Source organism: Melopsittacus undulatus, chromosome 1 (assembly GCF_012275295.1).
Source record: "Melopsittacus undulatus isolate bMelUnd1 chromosome 1, bMelUnd1.mat.Z, whole genome shotgun sequence".
In the NCBI taxonomy this organism is placed as follows: Eukaryota; Metazoa; Chordata; class Aves; order Psittaciformes; family Psittaculidae; genus Melopsittacus; species Melopsittacus undulatus.
Genome location: NC_047527.1, coordinates 77,027,028 through 77,045,164, shown reverse-complemented (window position 1 = coordinate 77,045,164; position 18,137 = coordinate 77,027,028).

Sequence of the window (18,137 nt, the reverse complement as noted above, 5' to 3'; positions counted from 1 at the left end):
CTTATGCTAACATAAAATAATACACTTCCTGTGTTCATGGGATTTCTAGTTTATAGGAAAAAAATATTTACCTGGGTCAAATCGCATTAATAAATTACCAAAAGGAAACTTAGCATTTCCTGACTATTTCATCCAGATACCTTCAGGTATCTGAGATTATATAGACATCTATGCTAATTTGTTTTCTTTCAGCAAGGAAAGATAAAGAGACTTTAAATAGGTCAGTTCTCTTTTTCCTCCCCCCTCCCACCCCCCACACACACTTTCGTAGTTAAATTTTACTGTGTTGGCAATTCTCAGGATATTCATTAATAGACATCTACAGCCAAAAGAAGTAAAAAGCACTACCTCATCCAATGTGTCAAAAAAGCAAAACCATCACATTTTGTTTTAAGCAAAATTTATCCCCATCACAATAAGTAAGGGCAATTTAATTTAATATTAAATGCCCAAGTTTGATATGACTGACTACCTTACTTCCTGTTTAGTAAATGAACTTTGTAACTTTTCTCCTCTGTAAAACATTCTGAAAACTCCCCCATTTTAGTTAAGATGCTAAAGCTACTAAGATAAAGAACATTGAAAGTGTGTTCACTTGTCCAAATACATTTATATATGCATCAGTAAGCATTTGTGAAACTGATACTACAGATGCAACGATAGCATAGAATATATGGATACAATTGATAAAGAGGACCTGAAGAGAGCACTATTTCATCCAATTAGGATTTACATTTATATAAAATTGTCATTGATTCTTTGAATGGGGAGAACAAAGAAAAAATCAAAGTCCTATCTCTAATGAATTTTTTGGATGCCCTAAACCTGAATTCCTTCCATAAGGTCCCATAAAATGTAATTTTCAGTGTTTGAAGAGATAGCTGTACTTATTGTGAAGCATTTTGACTGTATCTGGAGCAAACTATAGAAAATGGTCAGTTCCTGACTGGAGCACAACGTAATAAATAATTTGAATAATATTGTTTCACTACAATGTTTCCCTTGCAAAATCATCTGGTTTTACCTTACAGGCATTACACGATAACAAAAGTCTACATTAACTTAACTGACTCAGACTGAAAATCTTACTGAAATATATCAGAGCACTGATTTATAAATATAGTGAAAATAAGAATGAACTGAGCAAATAATAAGCTTATATCAAATATGATAGTGAGATTTTTGTTAGGGTAATTTTTCAGCAATAAAGTACAAAAGAAAAAAATGAGCAAACATGAAGCAATCTGATTGAAAACTCATCATGTTTTCTGTGCAATAAAATATTTCTGAAAAATCACATTGCTGATTTAAAAAAATGATGTGAAGTGATACTAGCTATAACAAATTACAGTGTAGTTTTTGAAGTTTATTCATTAAATTAGGGAAAATAGCACTATAGACAGACTAGAAAATGTCTGCCCTTTTTATAAGAGTATTACATGTATTTCAACAAAAATATGGTTATCTACTTATCCCAGAATGCTTTTCTGACTTGACAATGACAACTTCTTAATTCTACTATTATATCTCATTGAACAGTACAAATTTTGGTAGCTGCATTTTTCATTATTTAAAATCTTACCATACACAACACCTTAGCTTTATTCCTTGGAAATCTGCATAATGCAAACTACATGTTATATGCATTTTTATTTGAGGAAGAAAATATACGAGAATTGCAAGTGGAGGTAAGAGTTCTACCTTCTGTTTCCTTAAAAACATGGTCTTCCAAAGACTGTTGTCTCAGTTTAAGAACTAATGGTACCATAGAATTTTGGATGGCTAAATTCTACTTAGCTTAATGAGAGTTAAAGAAGAAACTCATTCAGACTATGTGTACTTTATCAGATATCCATTATCTTCTTTTATATTTTTATGTCATACAAAAAGAACATTTAAGTTTATGCTGCCTGTGTTTCTATTGCTTGTTATACTATTTTGCATTTGCAGTGTATTAACAGCAGGAGAAAATAACTATGAGCAGTGATATGTCATGAGAGGCATGGAACAAATCTCTTGTAACTGAAACTGGTAGTTGAAATCTTTCTCCTGTTTCTTCATTGAACAATGTATCCCATTGAAAAAAACAATGAAATGCACATTGGAGCACACGTAGGAAGATGACAGTCAAAAGGGCATTACTTTGGTATGAAAATAATCTAGTCCATAATTTTGAAGATTGGTCTTGTAAATAATTAATGACATGAACATTTTTAAAGCATATACATTGTGATGTTATGTTTGGGAATACACAGTCATTACCTCTTAAAAAATGTTGGCTTTTTTATTATTCCTTTAAAAAGGAGTAATAGATTATGATAACATGTAATAATTATGATAATTATTCCATTTTAAAAGCCTATTTATCTAGGAAAGAGACATTAACTACACCGGGTAACAAGATAAAAGAAAAGAATAAAACTAAGAACTATGGAGAAGAATAGCAATGTTATATTTGTATACAATCAGCTGCAGTGGTAACTTTTTTAGAGAAATTTTTTCATGCAACCTTTTAGAGTTCTGTGAAAGAGGAAATAAATTCTTGTGGGATTTTATCCTTGGCCTTTTGCTTTTAATCAGTTATATTTTAATTTATTAATAGACTTGTTCTTAATATGTTCAATTTTATCAGACCTTATTGCTCATTTTTTAAATTTGTGTATTTTCATGTGAGAATAGAAAAATAAATTCCAAGCCATGTGGAAAAAAATTAAAGTATATTAAATTTTTTTTTCATTCATACTCTCAAGTGATTCACAAATTTATTTGGGACTGAAGTGTGCCAGTTTTAAAAGTCAATCACTTAAACATTTTTTGGAATTCTACATTAGGATACCACCTTAATGATGCCTTGAAAAATTCAGGTCACACTCTGACAATTTCACATTCTGTCCAAGCCAATTATGAACAGTTTCTGGCTGCCAACCAGAGGATTTAGAAGAAGCAAGAAAGATGCCTAGCAAAAGCAGAAAAAGAAATTAACCAGGCCTGAAACAGCTGGATCTTCCTTCCCCTTTTGTTTTGAGTATGCAAGGAGTATAAAAAAAAACACTGACTGAGGAGGGGAAAGAAAAATATGTACTTTGTTTCCATCTCTAAGGCCTAATGACCTCGACCACCATGACCAAGACCACTGAGGACTGAGGCCATCAGTCAGCACTGATAGCCAGCATCAGTCCCTGGTGTTACATATTCACCACTAATCAAGCTAGATAAGAACTAATGGTTCAAGTATGTAATGATTGAAAGTCTTTAAAAACTAACCACTGCCCATGTGTACTTTTAATGAATGTCAGTCCAGTAAAGTGTTGCTTTTTAAAGTGGTCTGATTTGTTAGTCTTTAAGCATTTCCATCAAGGCAATCCCTAACTTCCAAATGCATGCATATAAATACATGCACACACACGTATTCAGTTACAACACATATGACATACTTAGGTCCTGACAGTACTTCATGCTTTTGTCACTGTGCTGTGCTAACCTCTAAAGAATACAGCTATATTCTTGTACATTTTGCTTCCTGCTGAAATACAGGTTTATGACGTACAGATGAATTTTTTATGGAATGAGCTGGAATATGTATATTTTACAGTGTGCAGTTAAGTATGGCTGGACAAGCAGACCTGGTTACAGTAATCAAAATTCAGTGAAAATGACATTTAAGCATTTTATGTTGACATCAAAATTTAAATCAGATGAAATAGCTATACTGTAAGGTGCCACAGAAGATTAAAAGAGAATCTTAACTCAAAATAAAAACTGATGGATATGTTCACTGTTTCTTCTTTCTCCTCCACAGATAGCTCCTTTCTAAATATTGAAGGGATAAGACGTTTTACTCCATCTCTTATCAACCTTATTTCTAAATTGACCCATTTGATATAGTCCAATAACAATGCATATAGATGCTTTAATAACATGTTGAATTGAGTTTTAAAATGTAATAATTCAGAAACATTAAGAGGACACCACTGAAGCTAGTTGCAGATTAGTGTTTCTATTGACAACTAATAAAACATTAAACGGAACAGTTAAAATGGAAGACATTAAACACTTTCAAACATATTTTGAAACAAATAAAGTGCAAATACATAGAAAATGACATAATACGATGCAGGAAGGCTTTACATATAACGTGCTAGATTCATCTGTTAGATCTCTTGGATAAATTATTGCCTGCACAAAATAAATAAAGTCAATCTCAAAATAGTTTTCTATATCATTCATATCTGATATAAAACCATACTTTAAATTATTACAATAAAATATGGACATAAGCAGACAAACTAAAATGTAGAGAAGCAGATACACAAACAGGCTGCATGGAAATGAAGGGAGATAGACTGTACTGAAGGCTATACAGGAAGATTCTCAGAGATCAAGTCCATTGTCTACTGCAGTCAAAGATTTTGGTAATGATGTTGGTGTGAATATTTTGATCATGGTGCTGACACAAAGCTGTGAGGCATCATCAGAACATGGCAGGACACAAAGAACTAGAGAATGATTCACACACACAAAAAAAGGAAAATGAAAGATCTAATCAGAGAAAATGTGCAATAGAGGCGAGCAACACATTGTCACCTTGTTACACTGGAAAGCAGGCTGCAAATTCACAGTGCCTCAGTGAGGAGGAGCTGATGGCAGCACCTAAAATTGCCCAATGTAGAAAGTAGTTTCTAAGGTGATATATACTGCCTAAGGACTACTTCTCCTCTAGTTCACTCCAGCCCACCTGTAGGTCCCTGTCAGTAACCTGGTTGCTACTCATTCCACAGGCATAATCAAGCCAAGCTTCTCACTCATAGAATACTGTTTACTGTTCTGGTGTCTCTTCCTAATTTGTCACTCAAGTTTCTTTATTCAGGGAACCATAGTAGATCTAGAACATAAATCTGTCAGTGATCAGAGAGGACAGAGCTGGGTCTACCTAGCATCTTGAACACAAAGAATTGAAGGCAGTTTCATGAAGTAAACTTTTTTGTCAGCATCAGATAATCTCTTATTGAATACTTTACTCATGTCCAAGCAAGCACTCAAGCTCCAGTCTTGAGCATTACCAGGTCATTCTACAAAATCTACTTACACATATCTATATATAAATATATGATAATATGTAAGTATTTCTCACTCTGTGTGTCTCTAATACTATATAATTATTGTGCTTATTGGTCTATTATTGTCTTATTGGCATTAACTATAAAACTCAATGTAAAGCTCCATGTTACTTCAATATTAACAAACAACCAACTATATTCATGCTTCCTGCTATACATTCTTCACTTCACTTGTGCCTTTGCTGGGAAGAATAACAAGCCAAGAAATGTGTTGACTTCTACTGGGAGCTGAAGAAAATAATAAAAACTGCTGCAAGTTTTTAAGTGAGTTTAAGCTCACTTTTTTATTTAACAACAAAATTTAGGTTTGTAACTCTTGAGTTAAAAATAACAGAGAAGTATGGAAAATAGTAAATGGTCATACGCTCACTGTAGATCAGCAATATAGTGTAGTTGTAAGAAAGACAAATACAATCCCAATATCAAGATGATTATTTTCAGCAGAGGCTGAAAACTATTAGCATAATTATTGGAGGTCTCAGAAAGGTTTATCTAGAATCTTGCATGCAATTCCGGGTATGCATGTTCAAAGACAAATATAGAGAATGGAAATCTTGTTCTGTAAGTGAAGACTAAAAGAATAAGACTGGTTTCACCTGGAGAAACAAAGGGTTAAAGGGAACAATTAGTGCATAGAGTTACACTAGAAAAAAGGTCTGAGCACAGAAGAGGTAAGAGAACTTTACATGTGCAAAGACAAAATAAGAGCTAGGACTGAAGGAATCCACAACTGTTGATAAGGAATTTTAGCCTGGAAATGAGAACACTCCTACTCAGTAGAACAATAAATTTATGACATGTGTATAGGGAGGCAAGAAGAGACGTGCAGAAAGCTGAAGTGTTTTTTGGAGCTTGCTGTATTTGGGAAGTGGACTATATGACATATAGCATGGAAATTAGAATGAGAAGATCCTTTCCACTTCATATGTTCTAACAATCCCGATTCTGAACTGTCAGAAAATGGAATCGAAAATAATTTAAAATAAAACAAAACCATTAGTTCACTTTTGTAGACAGAATACAAAGGCCTAGATAGACTTAATAATTGAAGATTGTGGCAAAAGTAAATCTATTTTGAACACAGAAGACAGTATTTTAGACATTTGCTTAATTTAATCACTGAGAACCTCCCTGTATAAAGACCTTTAAATCAAAATGCCTACTAAGTTGTTGCTACAAAATACTGTACAGAATTCTACTGAACAGTTTTGCAGCCACTCCTTGCAAGTCAGGTGTAGGAGAATTTGCTGCATTCCTTTCACTCATTATCATAATGCCTTTGTGTAGATTTCAATTTTTTTCCTTAAAAGAAAGAAAAAAGATAAATCAGGACCTGAATTTCTTCAAAGATTTTTCTTCCTTGTCTTTGACTTACAGTGTTGTCAAAGCACAACAAATTAGTTCCAGTCTATATGTACTTTCACAAGACAAATCCCAAAAATTATAAAACAGTCAACTTCTTCACAAGAAATTTCAAAATATTAATTTTGATCTTAAGCTGAATACAACTTCTGAATTTTTTATGTAATATATAAACTTACATATACCTGGTCTTAGGACCCTAAAATACTTTAGAAGTACATTTTCACAAAAGCACCGAAAGATTTTTTTCCCCTCACCTGTTTCTATGGTATTTTTCCTACTGCAACATTATTACATTTTCTGTTAATAACTTCTTACAATTAAAATGCATATTCAGTTATCAATTTTTTTTAATGCGCCCTCCTAAGTATTAGAGATTTGAATACTTGCCACAAATGCTTCTCAAAATATGAGATGCAGATTTCCACTCTGAAAGCTTTATAATTTTTCAGAAAAAAACCCAAACATCTTGTTTATAAGAATTTTAAGATTTCTATTATTGTCTAGTAAAATCAAAGGATGCTATATCACTGTCATTCATTAAAAATATGTGATTTTTTCTTATTGAATTTCTGACAAATATGTATAGATTTGTCTGCTGATGAAATATTTCAAAGAATTAAAGACAGTTATGTTTACAATATTTTGATACTCACTGCACTCCACAGTAAAAGCCTATCTCAAAATGTCCCAATTATACTCCAAGTAAAAATATTTTCAAACATTTGGTATAATTCTTTTTAATGTCATGTAAACAAAACTACACTTCAGTTGTTTGCTAGCATTTCTCTAGAAATTTTTAGTTAGTAGAGAGCAGATGGTTCATTTGACTTTCAAACTTGATTTCCAGAATTAATGGATAGATAAGTAGCTATGCTTATGTTATCAAAGAAAAAGAAAATTGTATGCAGTATTAACTATAAAGAACATGTGTCATTTTTGTTAGTTCTTTTGCAAGTTGAGGTAGTGATAAAAATAACCCACTTTCAATTTGAGGCCTCTGAGATTCCAGGCTTACTGAACCAGCCTGATTTTCTTGGTGTGCTTGCCTTTAGGGCAGTGCTATGTAAGAGTATCCTTTATTCAATATTGAAAGTGTCCCTCCACCCTGGATAGATGGTGGATGTTACCCAGTAATCATTTCTCAAACGGCTAATTAATTTAAAAGTGTTCTACTAATATACCACTAACCATAATCATACTGCAAGAGAGACAGTAAGGCAACAGATCCAGCTGACACAACCAGGAAAAAAATGTTGTGTTTCATTTCTAACTATTGCAATATACAGCAATATACAGCAGAAAAACCTTATGGAATGGGATACAGATAGTGGGAACACGTTGCCTTGAAAGAGAGTTGGATACAGACACTGACAAAATGTTCAAACACTCCAAGATGTTACTTTGGTATTCCCTTTCTTGTTCCTTCTGTCTCTTGCTTCATCTTCGTTCTCTCCTCTTCAAAAGACCTGTGTTTCTGAAGAAAAGTCTTTTTTGTTCACTTAGTTTAAGCAAGCAGAATTTTGTGCATGTTGTTTGCAAACACCAAGTGTATCGTGAATATCAGCATATTATCAGAATTTCAAATACATAGTTGTATTCCTAATAAAAAAAAATAAAATTAAAACCAAACAAAAACCAAAGCAGTTTAAAAAAAATTCCCCTGTATGGCTTCCAACAGAAGCTTTAACAGCCAGCACAATCATCTCCAGGTGCTGCATGCAAGTCCCTGCTCTACTGTGGCTCCTTGCAGCCCCTCCTGTCCTCCTCATGCTCTGCCCTCAGGGCTCTCAGGGCTGTTTCTCACCCGGTTCCCCTCAGACCTAGCTGCCTGGCACCGTTTGCCCTTCCTTACCCAGGCTTTCCCTGAGGCACCCACTCGTGGCTGAAGGTCTCAGTAGTCACTGGGCTGTGTCCAGCACTGGCCACACTACACAGTGGACACCCAGGCAGTCCACCCATGCTATCAGTACCTGGAACCAATATAAGGGAAAATGCTGACTGTTAAAGAATTAAATGGCTACTTAAGTGAAATATTATTAGGACTGAAACTTAACAAAAATATCAAATGCCTGTGATTTTATTGTGTGCAAAGTACTAAATGGTTGCATATGATTCTGCAATCTCAGAGCTTCTTCACTGTCATAGGAAGCTGTCATAAGGGGTGTCCCTGTCATAGGGAGGTCCCTGGCCCATGGCAGTGAGGGGCTGGAACTAGATGATCCAACTAAGTTGGAAATAGGTCCTTTCCAACCCTAACTGTTCTATGATTCTATGATAAGCTCTACATTTTCATGGCAGCATAATGCTTTAACTTTGAAAACAATTCAAAATAAGTATTTTATTTACCTTTTTTGTTGTTTTTGTTTCTTCTTTGTTTTTCTGTTACTTTGTCTTAATTTTAACATGATTCTTAAAGTGAAAATGACAGAATTTTTACAAGACATCTCAAGGATATGCAACGAAAGAATTAAGATACAACTCAGTTTAGGATTAAAACTAAAGTAATACTCTTGAATAGCAATGTCATGTATGTGACAGAAAATATCTTCTAAGGGTCTCTTAATAAGGAAAATAAATTGGTCCTGAGCTATGACAGCCAAACCAGCAGCCCATTCATCTGAATACATTAACTTTGAGAATTTAACAGCTAGCTTGTGATAAAGAAAGGAAGACCACTCAATTCATGGGTTTGCATCTTTTACCAGATTTTTTTGAAACAAGAGACTTTGCCTTGCAATACCGGAAGTATTCAGGAACTATATAGTAAGTATTCCTCTTGATACCAGACACACTGTCATCTGCTTTCTGAGCCAAGGGAAGACTCAATGATGTGTTCTCTTCTCCTTTCACATTTTTTGTACTATCATGAAAGACAGATAAATCTATCTAGAAGTATCCATCTAGAGGAAAGAAAAGTCTGTGGAGAATAGTAGAACTTGACTCCAAACACTTTAATTTAATATTTCCTGATCTTTATTTTTAAAAGAAACATGAAAGAGTTTTGTGAACATTATTTTGATGTTAAATAGGATTTTCTAATACAGATGAATGATATAGGTTTCCGCAACAGAACATTGCACATTTCATAATATAACCTACTTCACTCCTACACAGTAATTTTATACAGTTAATATACACTTAACACCTATCATTTTATTATTATAGACACCTGCTCAGCTAATCAAGGATTTCAGAAAGTGCCCACTACGTGAGGGAGTAAGTTTAGATACATGTCAGATATGTTAGATATATGACAGAAACATCTTGAAAAGAAGTATAACTTCTACTGGGTTCATGACTAAGGTGTTCATCTATTGTGTTGATAAGGGAGAAGCAACAAGCAAGAGTCAGTTTTGAAGTGATCATTTTCAGGCTATACTTAGTTGTTCAAAACAAATTTTCAAAGTCATAAAGAAGGTGTGTAAGGAAACAGGTTTTTAATTTATTTTAGCAGGAAAATAAAGTGAGTTTGCAAGAATGAAGAAGTTGCCAAGAAAATTTAATATATATCTCCTAAAATGAAAACATAGCCCCTCCCAACAAGTAGGATTTTTCACATCTATATATATGAAGGATTATGTCCCAGGCATCTTAATGGGTGTCCACTAGTCAAATAAGCCTTGATGGTTTAAATAAACATGTTTTATTTTGTGTGGGTGAAGACCATATAGACAATAAACACAGCTCCATTATTGCGTGGACGCCAAAACAAAATAAATTAATAGTGCCATTTAGCTATCAGTCCATACTTGAAAGATTTATGAAATACATTAACATTAATGTGACTATTTCTCAATTCTAACACACATATATATATATACAATATATGTAGAACACGGACAAGTTTATACCTTAACCCTCATGTACACTTAGAAAAAACTTCAGGTACAAAATCAGTTTATTTCAACTTCCAGGTTTTAGATTATCAAATAGCACACAAACTGAAGTAGAGGTCACTAAAGAGAAAATAATGTCACATTTCCATTTTGCAAGGAATAGAATATTCTTCATATATAAAAGCTCTTCCTATGTATATATGCAAAATTCAGGGTTTGTTATTATTGTTCTTTCTGACTTAAACTCATCAGCTCACACAAATGGAACAAGTGACTGAAAACCTCAGTGAAGCCACACATTCCCTTTTCTTACTTCCATACATTGTCTGTCTAAGAAAATTGACAGCTGTATCTTGAGGGCCTATACACAACCTTATAGCTGTTAAGAAAAAAGAGAATTATGTTGAATGATACCTGAAACTTAATGTACTAAGAATATGAGACACTTCATCATATGCTGGTTAATGCTAGGAACATAGCTTCACTGGTTGATAGTCAACTTTCTTCAGTGATACAGGCAGTGCTTTATAAATTAGCTGCTCAATGTACACCTGAAATAATTCATCTGTGCTGGCAGATAATATATGACTCCTTAAATGTCACTTCCCTTAAAATATAATAGCAAAAGATGAATAGGAAAAAGTGAACTTATGAGATGGTTTAGCATGAAGTATGTCTTTCCTAAAAGACCAAGGAAAAAAACAAACCTACTTCCATCCCAAAACAGATCAAGTACTCTTTTTGTCAATTTGATGTCAGTTTTGTCAACTGAATTTGAAAGACCTGCAGTTAAGTGCAATGAAGGTTACAACCATCACTCTGTAGCAGATAACAGAGAAAGTTTGTTTGCTTGAAGTGAACTTTAATGCTACCTTGCTTTGAGGCCATGTCTCTGTTTTGCTGCTTATCCTATATTCTACTGAAACGAAACCAGACAGATTAGAATTAATATTTGCAAGTCATTGAGGACATATTCTTTCCTTAGCCTCTTGCAGTAATATTTCAACTTCATCACAGAAATTTGGATCAATCTGCTGGTTTTTTAATTCTATCATAGTAGGGCTGTTAAGTGTCTGTGACCAGAAAAGTATTTATAACCTGAGGGAGCGGCCTGTTATTTTGAAATAACTTATTGGCATTAATCGCTTTCTTAAGTAACTTGAACTAACAGAGATGGGCAAAGAAGTGAACACTTCTTTTCCTGGGGGGGGGGGGCAAAAGAAAAATCATAAGAGAAGGGTAGAGAATATGATGTATCTACAAGACAGCAGTTATCATACAGGTTTTCAAATAGAAGAATTTAAATAGTTTTTAAAAAAGCAGCCAAAAATATCGCATATTTTCACAGCTGTATCATTGAACTCCATCTATTAGTGTTGTCTACTATTTTGCATTATAGTGTCTTCTCTGCATTTCTTAATGACTTTTCCAGGTTTCAATGTTTTCTTCATATTGCGTAAGGTAATCTGGGGAGGGTGGAGAGGGCAGAGCTGGGACATAGGTGAGTAGTCTGGGAGTGCACAAGAAGCTGGTAGGGGACACAGCCAGCACAGCTGACTCCAGCTGACCAAAGGGACATCCCATACCATATGACTTTATGCTTAGCATATAAAGCTGGGAGAAAGAAGGAGGAAGGGGTACTTTTAGAGTTATGGCATTTGCCTTCCCAATTAGCTGTTATGCATGATGAAGCCCTGCTTTCCTGGGGTTGGCTAAACAGTGAATTAATTCATTATTTTGTTTTGCTTGCATACACAGCTTTTGCAGATGAGGCCTTTTATAGACAGAGACGAGCAGCCTCATATTCACAAGTTTGGTGGAAAAGGGAAGAACAACTGACATCATTTGCCTGGACTTGTGCAAAGCACCTGACACTGTCCTTCATAGCATCTTTTTCTCTAAGCTGGATAGGCATGGATTTGGTGGACCAGCTGTTAGATAAAGAACTGGCTGGATGGTTGCACTCAAAGGGTTGTGGTCAAAGGCTCAATGTCCAAGTGGATATCAGTGATGAGTGGTGGTATTGGGTTTGACGCTGCTTAACAAGTTTGTTGGTGACATGGACAGTGGGACTGAGTTCACCAAGCTGTGTGGTGCAGTTGACACACTGACGGAAGGGATGCCATCCAGAGGGACCTTGACAGGTTGGAGAGCTGGGGCTGTGTGAGCCTCATGAAGTCCAATAAGGCCAAGTGCCAGGTCTTGCACTTAAGTCAGGGCAATCCCAACACATATACAGGCTGGGAGGCGAATGAACTGAGAACAGCCCTGAGGAGAAGGACTTGAGGTGCTGGCTGAGGAGAAGCTTGGTGTGATTTGATAAGCCAACCGTATGCTGGGCTGCAACAAAACAAGTGTGACCAGCAGGTAGAAGAAGATGACCCTGCCCCTCTGCTCTCATGAGACCCCACCTGCAGGACTGTGTTCAGCTGTGGGCCTCCCAGTATGAGACAGATATGGACCTGTTGGAGCAGGTCGAGAGGAAAGTCACAAAGATGATCAGAGGTATGGAGCACCTCTCCTGTGAAGACAGGCTAAGAGAGTTGGGATGTTCAGCCTGGAGAAAGTTTGATGGAGACCTTACTGAAGCCTTCCTGTGCCTGAAGGGGGCCTAGAAGAAAGCTGAGGACTTTTTACAAGGACCTGTAGAGACAGAACAAGGGGAACTGGCTTAAAACTGAAAGAGGGTAGATTTTGATATTTTGATTAGATATTAAGGAGAAAATCTTTCTTATGAGGGTGGTGAGACACTGGAACATGTTACCCTATCCCTGGAAGTGTTCAAGGCCAGGCTGGATGGGGCTTAGTGGAAGATGTCTCTACCTTTGGCAGGGTCATTGAAACTAGATCAACTTTAAGGTCACTTCCACCTCAAACTCTTCTACAATTCTATGATTTGCTTTCTCTATTAAACTGCCTTTATATCAACCCACCAGTTTTCTCTTTTACCCTTCCTTTTCCCTCTCCCATCCTACTGTAGGGAGAGTGAGCAGTGGTTGTGTGTGGAGTCTTAGCTGCCTATGGGGGTTAATGTGAAACACGTATTAACATTTTGAAAGTTCTATTGCTTCTTTTCCTACTTCAGTCTCCCCTTTAGTTTTATTGTGCAACCAGCTAAATTTCGCTATTTTATATGCTTACAAAAAAACAGTAATGAAAAGGAAGTTGGAAAGAGAACAGCTCATAAATCAAATCTAAGTATTTCAAGATATTAGATCTTACCTTAATAAATATATATTGCACATGTAGCGTTCAAGGTTTTGACTATGCATGGAGAAAATAAATCAGTAAAAGAACTATAATTAATTATTGTACATGGAAATCAGTATCAAATCCAAGGTTTTACAAACAGTACTAGAGTCAACAGCTGTTTTTCTTATGTGACATTAAGACCAAATCAAAAGCAATCAAGTCCTGGAGGATTTAAAGTAAATATTCTATTTGATGGATTGTATTTCCTTTGATTATCTTGATATAAAGAACAAAAGACATTTGAATCATATAACTTGCATTTTTTTAGCCTAATTGCAAGTCAATAAAAGGAATTTTAATCGTGACAGGCAAAATAAATAGGTTATGACCCCCTAGTATACTTCATTGCCATACATTGCTCAGTCATATAGGAACCCATAGAAAGCAGAAGGGCACTGCATGAACACACAGAAAAAAAAAGGGGGATTTAGATCATTATGCAAAGTCACCTAAATTTAGCAAAGACAAAGAGTATGGGGTGTTGCTTAAAATTCATGCCACAGTCTATTCAAAATGATGTCTTTCAAACCCTGTTAATACAAAAAAAATTAATCTTGGAGTAAAAGCTCAAGGAGGAAGAAATAAAATAGAATTTAACCTCACCTATAATTCTATAAGCTCTATACTCTAAAAGGTCATATGAAGCTCTGAGAAGGAGAAAGGTATCATCTGCCAAACTTTATTCTGCAAAGTTATCAATTATAGCATTTTCCTTGGAGAAACCTGCTCAACTTTCCCTTTCAGGGCTCAGGAGAAGGGACATGGTCTTTTCATAATGTAATAACAAGTGTAACTGGAAATGCAAGCAAAGATCTATCATAATCAATGAGAAGCCTCATTTTTCTTCAAAAAGTTTCAGACTACACATCACAGCTGACATAAAATCACAGTATGGCAACAAACTTGGAATTCTGAAAATGCCATGGATGCTGTGGCAATGAAATATACATGCACTGTTGTTTTTTTTCACTTCTTTTGGCCAACCTAGTTGAAAATTGATTGTCTCTCCTTTACTCTCTGCTGGCTAGAAAACAGTTCAGAGGTCAGGCTGCTTTACTTTTTGACTTACATGTATCCTAAAGAAAAACCCAGGTGCTTCAAGGGAGGAAAGAACTCATAAATATGTCATAGGGACTGCCTGAAATAAGAGGAAAATAAAGGCAGAAGCCAATAAATATCATTACTGGAAACTAAAGCAGTTTAGACTGTATCATAATGGCTATGTCTAAAAACAATGTGCAACAAAACCCTTTTGACCACAGTCAGCCAATTCATGCCTGAAGTGACTAGAGGAACATCATATGTGGAAAAAAAAATAAAATCTAGCATTTCATTTGTAGATTTGGTTTGAATACATTCGAGCTGTGGCTTGACTGATTTGGCCTCTGCAACTACACAATTCTGCCATTTTGGTGATTGCAGTGAAGCCTATACTTTCCTGAAAGACTAAGCCTCAGGTCTCAGAAGCTCCCCATTGGATAGGTGACCATTACAGGGAAACTGTAGAATTCACATCTTAAGCTGTGCAAATGGAAACTTCCTTAGCACCATTCTGCAGATATATTGGAGGATATAAGTAATTTCTGCACTGCTATATAAGCAACAAAATAGTAAAAAGGTAGCCCCATCATTCAAGAGACAAGAAAAGCTATTAACAATTCCACTTTCAAACTAAGATGGGTGATGTGAAATTGTTTTCAAAGTGTACTTTTTAGTCAAGTATGAAATTGGTCATAAACTATCACTTAACAATGACAGAGCTCTGTTAGAAGTTTGGCATCTCTATTTTTTCCAGCATTCTTTACTCATTCAGGATTGCACTATTTAAGATCAGGAACTGCCAAAAACTGAATTTAATGTATACAAACTTAGCAAATAAATAACCTTAAAGATGGTTTTCTATGACCATGTAACAATAAGGATGAGGCAGGCTACAAAGGTTTTATACAGTTTTTATACAGCCTTAGAATAAATGTGTTATTCTCAAGTGAGCAGACAGGTCATTTCTATTAAGGGTCAGTAGACTTCACACTTAAGGACACTCTAAAAATTTAATAAATTGACAGATAAAGCCTATTTTTCAGAGATATTTTTGGGTTTGTGTTTTCTGTTTGGGTTTTGTGGGTTGCGTTAGTTTGTTTTTTATAAGTGTAACTGTACAAGCATGCAGAGATTCCTTTGTAATTACGCTCATGTAAATTTACAAAACCTCCATCTAAAAGCCAGGCTTAATAATATAAGACAATTTTAAAATTTTAAAAATAGATCAAGGAAAAGAATATTTTAGAAACTGCTAAAACTAATTTATCAGGGTCACCAATCTGTGTATGCTCTGTGTATGTGTTTTTCCTGTTAATTAGGTAGTCTGGCTTTTATTTTGCTAAAACATTTACAGAGGTATAATATTTGTGATAAATTCACCAAACACACAAAACATACACATAATGATAGTGCAAAGGCATCCTACCCACACTGTATATGCAACGTATTCAAGGAATGCATCAAATCTACAGTGTATTTAGGTTATTTTGTACATTCCTATCAACTCTGACCTGATTCAAGTATTCATTCACTGCAATCATAGAGACTAATTTATACCTTCCCAGTGAATTCTCTGTTTTCTAATTAGGTTGAACCTATTCCATGTATACAGATTATTGTCATAACCAACACTTTTCTAAATATGGATGCTATTTTACCAGAAGAATGAGAGTATGAATAGCTGTGAGAATACCATCTGAAAAGGCCTTAGGTCACAATATTAGTTTTACCATATTATATGCCAGCACAGAAAGCATTGCTATCCCTTATTTCTAGAGCATATAATACCAGTGCCACCCATAAAGCAGTTATAGCTGTTACTGATATAGAAGGGCTATTGAAAAACATTAATGTACTAAGTTGGAATAAAGTGACAGGGCTTAGACTGGCTCCTTTGACATAACCAAAACATGTCTAAAGCACTTGCCTTCCTTCACCCCAACTGATCAAAGGAAAAGAATATTTATGGATGCTATTCATTGACACCCAAACCCACATCTTGAGCATTAGCCCTGAAAGAAATGTTCGTGTAATGCTGTACTTATGAAGTAAGGGGACTACAGCCTTAGCAAAAAAAATAAAGTGGGGAAAAAAAATACATAGCATTCTGTCCCACATGACATCCTTGTACCTAAATAGGAGAGACATCAGTTTGATAGGTGGACCACTCAGTGGATAAAGAACAGGCTGGATAGCCGCACACAAAGAGTTGTGGTCAACAGTTCAATGTCCGGCTGGAGACCAGAAACAAGTGGTGTCCCTCAGGGATTGGTACTAGGACCAGTTTTGTTCAGCATCTTTGACAGTGACATGGACAGTGGGATTGAGTGCGCCCTCAGCAAGTTTGCTGATAACACCAAGCTGTGTGGTTCGGTTGATCCGCTGGAGGGAAGGAATGCCATACAGAGGGACCTTCACACGCTTCTGAGGTGGGCTAATGTCAACCTGATGAAGTTTAACCATGACAAGTGCAAGGTCCTACACCTGGGTCGGAGCAATCGCAGGCACAGCACCAGGTTGGACAAAAAGGAAATTCAGAGCAGCCCTGAGGAGAAGGACTTTGGGGTGTTGGTCGATGAGAAAATGAACATGAGCCAGCATCAGTGTGCGCTTACAGCCCAGAAAGCCAACCGTATCCTGGGCTGCATCAAAAGGAGCATGACCAGCAGGTCAAAGGAGGTGATCCTGCCCCTCTACTCTGCTCTTGTGCGACCTCACTTGGAGTATTGTGCGCAGTTCTGGTGTCCTCAACATAAAAAGACATGGAACTGTTGGAACAAGTCCAGAGGAGGGCCACGAGGATGATCAGGGGACTGGAGCACCTCCTGTATGAAGACAGGCTGAGAAAGTTGGGGCTGTTCAGCCTGGAGAAGTGAAGGCTGCATGGAGACCTCATAGCAGCATTCCAGTATCTGAAGGGGGCCTACAGGGATGCTGGGGAGGGACTCTTCTTTAGGGACTGTAGTGATAGGACCAGGGGTAATGGGTTGAAACTTAAACAGGGGAGGTTTATATTGGATATAAGGAAGAAATTCTTTACTGTTAGGGTGGTGAGGTACTGGAAAGGGTTGCCCAGGGAGGCTGTGAATGCTCCATCCCTGGCAGTGTTCAAGGCCAGGCTGGATGAAGCCTTGGGTTATATGGTTTAGTGTGGGGTGTCTCTGCCCATGGCAGGGGGGTTGGAACTAGATGATCTTAAGGTCCTTTCCAACCCTAACTATTCTATGATTCTATGATTCTAACATAACTGTTGTCTGAGACTGTACATTGTTTCTCTTCTGTTTCAGCTCAGGTTAAAAAAAAAAAAAAGAAAACCCAAGGAATAAATACCTTTGCATTAAAAGGGAAATTTCTCTGTGTGAAAACCCTGAAGTGAAAGTGTTTGGTTTTTAAATGTTACTGCTAAAGATATTCAATTAATTGTAAAAATTTAAGCAGTATTTCCAAAAGCATATAAGAAAACACATGTATAATACACTTCATAACAGATACATGTGTATGCATATGAAATTCCAAGGAGAAGAGT